The 12,268-nt window shown below is 37.6% G+C and overlaps 1 protein-coding gene across 1 annotated transcript in view; it reads left to right on the forward strand.

Moving 5' to 3' along the window:
* The window catches only part of DYM (dymeclin), a 309,395-nt gene that overhangs the window by 130,809 nt on the left and 166,318 nt on the right, over window positions 1-12,268 (forward strand). The gene's annotated exons all lie outside the window — the stretch shown is intronic.

The following is a 12,268-nucleotide window of genomic DNA, read 5'->3' on the forward strand; positions in this document are numbered from 1 at the left end:
AAATACATGGCATTTAATCAGATCTTAAAGCAGAGTAACATTTCAGTAGGCAAAGGTGGGGAACAGTAAAATCACATGTGTAGCTAAAAAACATCAATGGACTGACAAGGAAAGAGAATTTTAGAAAGCATTTAGAACTGCCTGTTACTATAGATGAATTACTTGTTTTTTATTTTAGATCAATGAATGTTTTCTTCTGAAGTTTTCTAGTCTGCAACCTTTTACTGGAGAAGCAAAATCAGATTTTATTTCAGATCAATGAATGTTTGCTTCTGAAGTTTTCTGGTCCGCAACCTTTTACTGGAGAAGTAAAATCAGATTTAGATACTCATACTTTTAGGGACCATGCTGATGTGGTCCTCCTTAAGACTAGCTAGTACTGCAGCTTGAGTTTAGACTCTGAGGTTCTTCTAGGGTTTCAGCTCAGCATGTGCTTGAACACTCCAAGGCCTGTTGATGACTGTTGGTGTCTAATTTGGAGTTGACCTAGACTGCCACTAACTCAGAGGAACCAAAGAGATTTGCCCTGCCTTGCTCTGCTTTGCAAAGTGAGTGAACTGATCCTAATGACTCAAAGGGGTGTGGTAGTTGTTTCATATATTTCAGTGTCTTTCCATAAAACAGTGTAACCATGACTTACATTTCAGCTTAACCTGGGAAAGAACTAGGATAATTTTAGTTATTCAGCTGTGACTGCACACCTTCGTAGGTATCATAAAAGAGCCTGATGGAAAGTTAAGTCCCTCTCAAAGCCAAGATTCTGCTAGGTTTCAGATCTTTTGTTTTGTATTTTGTTCTCCTGTAGGTTTTGTTTGGTTGGCGGTGGCAACATGAACAGCCAGGGCACACAGGTCACTTTGCTCCTCCCAGAGCTACTGTGCTCACATCAGATTCCACTTGAAGGACTTCATTGCCTTAAATACTTACATGTATTCAAACCTACATGAATAACTAACTAAGATGAAAATTAGAAAGCACTTCTTTAAATAATGAAGTAATGAGGTTGATGTTAAGAGTCCTTGAACTTCTCAAAAGGCAGTGTATTATTCAAAGGTAGTCTATCTAAAGATGAATATGGTACCTTAGAATAGTAACATTCTTTTAGTATCAGTACTGGGGTAAATTTTAAAAAGAAATAAATAATGGGTCCATTTGGTTATTTAAACTGCATTTTCTTACATATTTGTAATGTAGAGACATTCTCTTTTGTGCTTTATTTTTACTTACGTCAAATATTGAATTTATTGCGTTTTTCTACTTGGTTCTGTACTTGGTTCTCTACTTGAGTCTCGTTCTGTTTTCTGTATAGAATGGTATCTGTTAAAAGATAGAATGTAGATTCTTAAGGAGAAAGTCTGTTTTATTAATTATAAGGCATATATTTCAAGCTTCCAAACCAAGTATACTGAGTGTTTTGAATTAAATATTTAGTATTTTATTGACTATTTCCTCTGACTTCCATTAAGACCTCTAGAAATAATTCTTCCCTAATAAGCCTTTTGTTTGTTTTGTGCCAATACACAGATTGATGTGGAATGAGCCAGTGCTAGAGTGTTGAGGGACATGGCTGTCTTTTCTCTATAACTTAGCATAGTTCATTTTTGTTAAGATGTTAAGTTTCTGTCATTCCAGGAAATCTTTGGTTTTGTTTTTTTATGTCTCATGGTAGTGGTACTTTTTTTTTTTCAAAGATTTATTTATTTATGCATACAAGAGCTGGGGTACAGGCCAGAGATGCGGGGCTTGAGAGGATTCACCAGAGATAGAGTGGGGAACAGAACAGGCAGACTGACTGAAATACACTGCTGAGGGGAGCAGTGGGCGAGACAGGAGAGGTCTGCTGCGCCATGTGGGTAGCTCTCTGGCCTCCTAGGGATCAAACTCATGCTGCAGAGGCTGCAGATTGCTTCATAGTACAGTGCTTAACCCCCTGTGCCACCAGGGAGGCCCGGTAGTGGTACTGTTTTGAGAATGGTAAAATATTTTTGATGTTGGCATGGAATAAGGAACTTTAAAAATGTGCAGATTATAAAGGACTTGATATTAAGTTTTCCTAAGACAAATGGTCTGTGTAAAGCAAGTTGTATAGGACTGACTTAAGATGTGTAACTGAATTTTCTTATTCCCTTGAATACAGTTGGTATATTTGACTAACATCAGCTAATATTTTACCATAGGTGATTGCTGTTTTTAATTTTTTAGGACTTAAAAAATGTTCTTAAAAATATATGTTTGTATAAAGAAAAAATTCTTGGTGCCCTAAAGATTGCCCTGTCAACTCTGTAGTCATATCCTCCAGGACCCAAATCCCTTTCTGTTCCTATAGTTCTTTCTTTTCCGGACTAACATTTAAATGAAAAGATAAAATATAAATTCTTTTTAATCTAGAGATTTAACCTTTTTATTACTGAGTAGTATTCCATTGTATGAATACTACAGTTTACCCATCCATTACCAGTTGAAGGACATTTGGATTGTTTTCATTTGTAGGCAGTTATTCATAAAGACTACATAAATATTTGTAAAGAGTATTTCGTGGGAGCCTAAAGTTTTTATTTCAGTAAATGCGTAGGAGTGGTGTTTTGGGATCATATGGTGGTGAGTGATGCTTAACCTCATAAGTAATGGCCAAACTTTTTTCCAAAGTGACTATACCATTTTACATTCCCACTGGCAGTGTGTGAGGTTCCAATGACTCTGTATCCTCAGGAACAACCAGTATTGTCTTTTTTGTGACTACCACATAGTGGCATCTTATTCTGCTTTTAATTTGCATTTTCCTAGTGACTCCTAAGTGCCAACATCTTTCCATGTGCTCTTTTGTCACTCATATAACTTCTTTGGTATATGTCAGACCTTTGTTTTTGTTATAGTGAGTTGTTTTGAGTTTTTTATTTTTTACTTTGGAGAGTTCTTCAGGTATTTTTTTTTTTTATTTTATTTATTTGTTTGTTTGTTTGTTTTGTTTATACATGCACTGGGTACAGTCAGAAGCGTGGGAGGGTGAGAGAATTCACCAGAGCCAGAGCGGGGAGCAGAGCAGGCAGAAGGACCGAAGTACACTGCTGAGGGGAGCAGCGGGTGGCAGGAGAAGTCTGCCGCCATGTGGGACCCTCCTCCGGTGGCCGGGGAGCAGCCGGGGATCGAACCGGCGCTGCAGAGGCTGCGGGCAGCTTCGCAACCCAGCGTTCAACCGCTGCGCCACCGGGGAGGCCCCTCTTCAGGTATTTTGAATACAAATCCTTTTATAGATATGTGTTTTACAAAGACTTATGTACTACTCAGTGGCTTTTCTCTCTTCTCTCTTTTTTTTAAAAAGATTTTTATTTGTTTATGCATACAAGAGCTGGGGTACAGGCCAGGGATGTGGGGGGTGAGAGGATTCACCAGAGACAGAGCGGGAAACAGAACAGGCAGATTGACTGAAATACACTGCTGAGGGGAGCAGCGGGCGAGACAGGAGAGGTCTGCTGCGCCATGTGGGTTTCTCCCTGGCCAGGGATCGAACTCATGCTGTAGAGGCTGCGGATTGCTTCATAGTGCAGTGCTTAACCCCTTGCGCTACCAGGGAGGCCCTGAATTGTACTTTTTAGATCTATCTAAGAACCCTTTGCCTAACCCAAAATGACAAGTTTTTTCACTGTGATTTTTCTTAGAAGTTTTATAATTTCAGAGCCTCCCTGGTGGCGCAGGCGGTTGAGCACTGCACTGTGAAGCTATCTGCAGCCTCTGCAGTGCAGGTTCAATCCCAGCCGGCCAGTGAGGATCCCACATGGCACGGCAGACCTCTCCTGTCTCGCCCACTGCTCCCCTCAGCAGTGTATTTCGGTCGTCTGCCTCTTCTGTTCCCCACTTTGTCTCTGGTGAATCCTCTCATCCTCCCGCGCCTCTGGCCTGTACCGTGGTTCTTGTATAAAAATAAATAAATCTTTAATAAAAAGAAGTTTTATAATTTCAGATTTTACCTTTGGAGAGTTAGGTCTATTATTAGAGTTAGGTCTATTATTCACTTTGAGTTCACTTTGGTATATGGTACCAGGCAAATCAGTGTCAATTTTTTGAAAGTGGATATTTAACTATTCCAGTAACATTTGTCAAAGAGATTACCTATCTCTATTGAGAAAGGATTACAGTGCCCTGAAGGTTGAGTTTTTGAAGAATTTGTGGAAATGAGCCTTTTGTCAACTATAAGAATTAATGGGTAAATGATATACTTATTAAATCAAAAGAAAATGTAGACTCGACACATGTTTGTGCTTCTCTCCCCCTTTAGGGAGAGATTGGTCTCATTATATGTATAGAGACATTGTGAAACATCCCCCCACTTCCCTTTGTACTTCTAAGATTCGGCCTTCCAATTTGAAGACGACACAAGCATCTTTGGACGTTCCTCATTCCTTTCCCTTCCAGATTTCTGCTCTGATGGTGGTCTGTCTTGAGATGGTTACCATCTGAGACACATAAGTCACAACTGCACATTATTAAAGCCACGTTTCAACCTTTATAAATCAATTTAATGTTGAAATGATAGATTATAAACATCAAAGCATTTTTAAAGTGAAGAATTATGCTGAAAACAGCCAGAATCACTTGGATTTAAAATAAGTCAGCACCTCTATACAGTTGAAGTGTGAAAGAAAAATTGTTCTCCTTTCTGGAGGTTAAAAATTGGTAAAACAGACTTTGAATATGCCTGATATGTAAGTCTTGCCATTTCGGGAAAGATCAGGCCCTTCATTTCTTTATGTTGTTCTGTTTCATCACATGTTCTTCTTGGAAACTACTGTTGTTTTAATGTGAAGGTAGAATTTGGAGGAACATTTTTGGAAAACCTGCTTCTGATTGTGCTTTGTTCTAAAATTGTTATTAATGAGTACCACCAAGTCAGAGATCTAGTTACTTTTCCTACTCATCTTTCAGGTCTCAGCCAAAGGGTCACTTACCCTGAGATCCTTTTCTCCTCTCTCCTCACTTGGGTTTGGGTTTCCCCCTCTCTACTGCCATTGCCCTACCCAGTGTTGGGTGTTCATGGTCTTGTTTTTCATCTTATGCTGTGCTGTAGTTGACTCTTTACTTCTCTTCTCCTCCTGCTCCACCCACTGGGCTAGACATTTTGGGGTGCTAAGGTAAGGACATAGAAATAAACTAGGGGATTTTAGATATGTGGAAATGAAGACCAGAGAAGGTGAAATAGTGACTCTTTAAATTGACTGGTTAGAGAAGTCTTCTCTAAGGAGGCATAAGGTGTGTTGCAGGTAGTTTGTCGTGTGTTTGTTTTCTAATAGAAATCAGATTGGATTCAAAATTATGCCAGTATGCTTTCTAGAGTGTGGAGAAAAATTGCTGGTAGGTCCACTCCAAAGAAGCTATATGTATATAGGAGTGTATTACAAGTGTAATGCATCTGTCAGTTTTCTGGTAGCTAGAAAGTTGAGAACAACCAGATGATCATTTTAAGGTTTTTCCCCTGATTTGAGTCCTCTTATTTAAGTGATGATAAAATTGAAATGAGCAGAAAGACCCATCGGCTGCTGTTCTTACCTCAATTGCCAACCAAGTGTCTCCCTGTCACCTAGTCTAACTCATCTCAGCCCAAAGGAAAGTCCGCTGAGCCTATAGGGAAAGGTTGTGATACCTGTACCCATCATGCGTCCTCTCCCTTGAATGAACACATCCTGTCCACTGTTCACTTCTTAGAGCTACTGTAACAAAGTACCGTAAATTGGGGGCTTAAAACAACAAAAATGTGCTGATTCATGCTCTTGGAGACTAGAAGTTCACAACCAAGATGTCAGCAAGACCATGTCCCCTCTGAAAACTATAGGAAAAAATCTTCTTCCTTACCTCTTTTACCTCCTGATATTTACTGGCAGTCCTCGGTGTTCTTTGACCTGGTAGATGGATCTTTCCAATCGGCTCTGTCACCACAGGCCTATCTTCTCCCTTTGTGTGTCTCCATGTCTGTTTTCAGAAGAAAATCAGTCCTATTGGATTAAGTGCTCCCTCACCAGGTATATCCTTACCTTAAATAATTGAATCTGCAATAGTCCCATTTCCAGGTAAAGTGACATTCCAAAGAATCAATGTTAGAACTTCAACATATCTTTTGGGGTAATACAGTGTAACTCATAATGCCTACTTAATTTTTTTTTCCCTGATACTTAGTTCTTTATGATGTATAGTACTGTTTCTGTTCCTTTCCTTATACCTCTAATTGTCATAAATTTATTATTTTGTTAATTAGTAAATCTATGGAACTATGGTATGTCTTATGTTACTTTCTTGTCATTTAATTTTTATTATCTTTAAGTAGATTATAAACTGCTTTACAGGTAATTTTCGTGTCTCCACATAATTCTCTTATGGCTTACATAACAAGCACAACTGGGAAGAGGCAAAGAAGTAAAAACTAGTTGTTCATTACATGCTGGATCGACAAGCACTTATGTCTATTCCATCACAATGTAGGTCATCCTTGCACCCTGTTTTCTCCTGTGAATGGTCACAAAAAAACCGACTTTGGTCATCCCACAAAAAGCCTGCCTGCCCCGCTCCTTCTCCATCTCTTTCATTCCATCTTGCCCATTTCCTATAACTAACAGTTACAGCTTTTGTCTTAAAAAGGATATGTAACCTTTCATGAGGCACCTAGGTCTAGAGGTTGATAGAAACATTCTTAATTTTGATCTAAAATAATCTAAAGTGATTTGCTGAATGACAGCTAGTAAGGCCCTCAGGATTATTTTCACATGACCAACTGTGAGTTTAATCCTTCATTCTAGTTTTTTATTCTCTGGAAGGAAAATAGGAAGTTTTTGCTTGTTTGAGGGATTGCACTGATTAAAACAATTAAATGTTTTTTACTTAAGATTTTTAAAAAATAAGTAGTTAAGATCTTAGAGCGAAATTGTTGTGTAAGTCCCTGTTGGCAGTGATTTATAGACCTTTGCTTACTCCTAAGGAAGGAATTTTATGTTCATGGTTATGACTCTGAATCCCAGCCCAGCTTAAAGTGTGGTTGTCAGTGTAGTATAAATTCATAGAAACGCCCATAACTAGCTAACTTGTGGATCATTGAATATGGAACATTAATTATTGTCAGTTTTCCTCTAGTGAAGCAATAAATATTGTGCTTTCTTACACCGGACATTGTGCTGAGTGCCAGGGAAACAAAAATGAAAATTCAGGATTGGGCCCCACAGCAGGAATAGTTGAGAGAAGAGGTAGATAAAAGGACAGTAACAAATACATTTTGTTAGCTAGATTATTGACACTAAGCACAAGGCACCATGTCATTCTAGAAAGGAAAGTACCACGTTGTACCTGAAGCAGGCGGGGTGGAAAAGCTCAGGGTGGGAAAGCTTCATAGAAGAGATGCACTTAAAGAACAGAGGACAAGTTTGCTAGAAGGACAGGGGAGGGAATGAGCATCTCCAGAGGATTAGCAGCAGCTGCAAAGATCCAGAGACGAAAGAATCATGGCCTGTCTTTTTCCAGGAGAGGGTGTCTGGTGTGTCTGTCTGTTACTATGGCTGACATTTCATCCAGGCTGATGAGAGCAATGAGCTGGTGAGACCAAGATCTGGCTTTTCATCTCCACCCCCCTCCCCCACCCCAGTGAGCCTCACTTTGTTGATGACCACATTCCTGTAACAGACAGGCACCGTAATCTTTGCCCGCCAGCTCACAGATGTGGGTTTAGTATGTGTCACCACACCCATGTGGGTGCGATGGTGAGGGAATGTGGGTGCTTCGGTGTATGTCCATGACCATGCTGCAGACTGGCTCTGAGGCAGTCTCCTGAGGATGAGTTATTTAGCACAATTTCTGTATGTGGAAACTCAGTCTTATTTTTACTAACCTCAGTAGAATTTAACTCTTAGGATTATGTAGCATTTTATCTTGTGTGCATTTTTCCAGCGCTGCTGTAGAAAGGATGTGACATAAGTATTTAATCAGTTTCAGCAGGATTGGCCTTTTTTCATGGCTTAGATTATCTGACTTCATGGCTCTAATATTTGTGTCATGTTTGTTGAAACCTTGAGACTCAGAAGTCAGGTTTTTCCGAAGAATTTTATGATGCCATTTTGTCTCTTGTATTTGTAAAATGTAGTGACTTCAGAAGTAAACATGCCTGTTGCTTGATGTCTTAAAAATGTTGAGGGATTAAATGTGTTGAATATGCTATTTTATGCCTATTTATTTGTGAACACAATCTTTACATTACATTCTTAGTGTTTTGTATCTAATATTATTCAGTGTAGACAGATAATGTGTGGACTGAGGAACGCTTTTGAGTCTAAATTATTGTCATTGATGTCCCCCAAGGACTAGATTTTTAAAAGGAAGTCTCTTCAGATAATGTATAAAGGTAAATTTTAATTTTCAGACTGAGTTCTGTTAGATAGCTATTTCTATAATGAGAATGGACTTTAGGTCTTTTTTCCCTTCAATCAACTCCACCTCCACTGGAACGAATTTGGCGGCGTCTGTGGGAGTCATCACTTTAATGTGTGCTCTGTCAATCCACCACTTCCTTTGGCACAAAGAGGAACATAATGACATATTGAAATGTTTCTTTGAAAACATAAATCGCAAACAAATCCAATCAAGAAATTATTTTCAAGTACATTTTTTTCCTTATGAAATTTCCATCAATGTTCCCTTCCTCTTGACTCTTAAGTTTATGAAAAGAAAGTGTTAGAAAGGAGCTTGGAATGAATGTCTGCATTTGTGAATTTTTAGGCCTTGCTTATTAGACCACAAGTAGAGCAGACAGCAACATGCTATTAACACATTGAAATACAAACCTCAAGACATATAGCATAACTGTGTGTTGCTGGGAACCATGCCAGCTCCACATTGCTGCGTCACCATTTTGGCCATTTGCAGAGCAAATGTCTGTAAGGCAAAGACATGACAACATTCTTTTTAAATAGTTGTGTTGTCCAAAGTGAATATGTATTTTCTTAGTATCTATGTCAAATATAAAAGGAATACTGGTAATAATTGATCTGTTTATCCATACCTATAAGTATTAATTATAAAGTCTTTTAAAAACCAGGGACAAATCCATGCTTAATGAGTACCATTTAAGTTTCTGTCTTCTGCTGCCAGTACAAGGGTACATGTGACATTTACTATTTATAAAACAGAAAAAAATTATTTTCAAGTGCCTTGTCCCTGTTGCTGTATGAAATTCAACATTTTAACTACTCTGTTTTCTTTAAAGAAGAGAATGAGATTCTAAAAATTGCAATAAAGTCTTCAAGGACAAGTTGAAATTCTCAAAACAATCTTGAAAATAAAGTTTGTCCCTGAAAGATAATACAATGAATCCTATAGTTACTACCAATTATATTTCTGATTATAAGAAAATTTTGAAATCAGGAAGCAAGTAATTTGACAGATTTCATGAAATTACTATCTGAAATATTTCATTTTCTAAATTTTTTTATGTTTTAGGTCTCTATAGATGTATTTATATCCCAGTATAAATAGTTCATTTCAAATTAAGGTGCTTATAGAAAGCTTTTTAAGTCAGCAGAGAATTTCATTAAATTTCAAGTACCAATGATACTTGATACAAATTAAAAACGTTCATTATGCAGTTAGTACAGGGGACTTCTCATTTTGAGTTTCCTGAGCGACTGAGATAATAAAACAAACCACAGAAAAGAAGTTGTTTATATTGTTTTATCATTAAAGAGAGCCTTATAAAAATTGTTTCAATCTTACTTTCTAGATCTGGCAATAGGATATTGAATCATTTTATCCCTTCTGATCTAGTGCTGAATTGTTCCTTTCAATGTATTTTCCAGAACTTGGGCCAGTCTGTTAATCCTTCATAGTAGAGATTCCCAGGATCTTCATTGCTGGCAGTAGATTTAGCTCCAGGAAAAATGACTTCTGCTGCCAAGGAGTTAAATGACTCAAGGGTTGTGCTTCCACCACTGTTGTGTAATTTCCTGACATTGGTCCCAAATTTCCCTTTGCTTATTTTCTTGGCTATCCTGAGATATCCAAAGAATATCTGTGTAAGTAGGTATTTACAAAGCTCTTTGACTTTACAAAACTGTGTGTATGTGTTATTTTATAGATCTGGTTTTTATTTTTGTTTGCAAAATGTTCCCCTATAAGCTTAATATGTTGACCATGTAAATGGCCACTTAATGGGATTAAAGATAATGGATGCTTTTTTTTGATGTTACAAACAGAAGAGACTACTGGTCATCACTGACTTCCATATTACTAAATCCAGTGGACATTTTGTCTTATTTGCTCTAAGTACTGTTTGACACTGTTAAGTACTCTTTAAAAAGTCTGTTCTTGTTTTTTTCATCTTCCTTCTTTGTTTGGTCACTTCTCAAAATGCTGTGAAGTTTATCTTCTGTGTAGGTTTAAAAGGATCTTATGGCACTTCCCTAGGTGACCTCAGTCACTCCCACCATGTGCTCCCAAACATACATCTCTAGGGTAAACCTGTTCTTTTTTTTTGAAAGGTGAAAGTCAAACAATCTTATTGCAAAAAAAAAAAAAAAAGATTAGCACTGTAGTGGACACACAAGAGGCACTGATTATAAGTGAACAGTCTGACTTATAAAGTACAGGTGCTAGGCTCCAGGCTTCTACCTGCACAACACTCAAATTCCAGGTCAGAGACTACTGTCCCTTCCTAGTTGGGCCTCAGCTAACTTGCTTCCTCTGGAAACCATGTAAACATAGATAACAGAGACCCACACATCTGTGGAATAGGCTCAGGACATCTAACACTGCCTATCCATTGAAACCTCCTGAGAACCTTCAAAAACTGAAGCTATGTCAGGTCTCCATCCCCAGTTTAATTAAATTCCTGGAGAAGGGGCCTGGGGCTGATAAATTTTTTCCCCCATGCGATCCCATATTACTCTAGAACACTTTCTTCCTAGCCCCTCCCTCCCATTTTGACCGCGGAAACCTCACTTCTGGTGTTAGTGTCCGCTAATTTTTATAAGTATTTTGCTTTGTAAAATTGTCCACTTTCTAAACATCCAGTGTTTGTCTTTGCTTTATATCACCTGATTCCCTCTAACTTCTTCCATTGCTGTAAATGGCAACATTTTGTCTTATGGCTGAATAGTATTCCATAGGATTCCTCTTAATCCAGTCCTCCTGGTGGTGAGCATTTAGGTTGTTTTCTTCTAAATAATGCTGCAATAGACATTATAGAGTATATAATTTTTTTGAGTTGGATTTTACCAGTATTTCCATTTTAGTTTTTTAAGGTAGATACAGTCCACTTTCTGAAATGACTGTACCAGTTTACATTCCTGTCAACAATGACTTAGGGCTCCTTTTTCTCTATAGCCTCACCAGCAATTGTTCTTAGGAATCTTTTTCATAGGTGCCATTCTCACAGACGTGAGATGATACATCATTGTAGGTTTGACCTGTACCTCCCTTATTAAAAGTGATAATGAACATTCCTCATGTCTCTTGGCCTTCTGTAAATCCTCTTTGGTAAATTGTCTGTTTAGCTCTGCTTCCCATTTGTTAATTGGGTTGTTTGCTTTTCTGTTGTGAAATTAAGTAAGTTTTTATTTATTTCAGATAGTAACCCTTTGTTGGTTGTAGAATGCATGGATATTTTTTTTCATTCAGTAGAATGTCCTTTATATTTTCTTTTGTTGTGCAAAAAAGATTTTAAAAGATAACCTATAGGTCTTCCCTATAGGTTATTTTTGCTATTCTTTCCCTCCAAAGACATCTTTATCATTGATGCCATGAAATGTGTAGCCAGTGTTTTTCTCTCTGTTTCATTTTTGCCGGTTTTATATCTAAGTCTTTAATACATTTTGAATTAATTTTTGGGGGCATGGAGTTACATGTATGCCAATATCATTCTTTTACATGTAGCATTCTAATTTTGCCAGCACCATTTGTTAATGAAATCCTTCTTTCTCATTTTATGTTGATAACTCCTTTATTGTGAATTATTAATATATGCATTGATTTATTTCTGGGTTTTCGATCTTGTTACATTGGTCCATGTGTCTGTTTTTATTCTAATATATTGTTTCAGTTACTGTTTCTTCATAATAGAGTTGAAGGTCAGCTCGCATGATGTCTTCATTTTCTCTCCTTTTCCCTTAGGATTGCTTTTGCTATTTGAGCCCTGTTATGTTTCCATGCAAATTTCAATTTTTTTTGTTAAATTTCTTTGAAGAATACTGTTGGCATTTTAATGGAGAATTGCATTAAGTTTATACACTGCTCTTGGTAAAATCAT

This window comes from Talpa occidentalis, unplaced genomic scaffold (assembly GCF_014898055.3).
Source record: "Talpa occidentalis isolate TD23 unplaced genomic scaffold, MPIMG_talOcc4v2.1 talOcc4.13, whole genome shotgun sequence".
Lineage (NCBI taxonomy): Eukaryota > Metazoa > Chordata > Mammalia > Eulipotyphla > Talpidae > Talpa > Talpa occidentalis.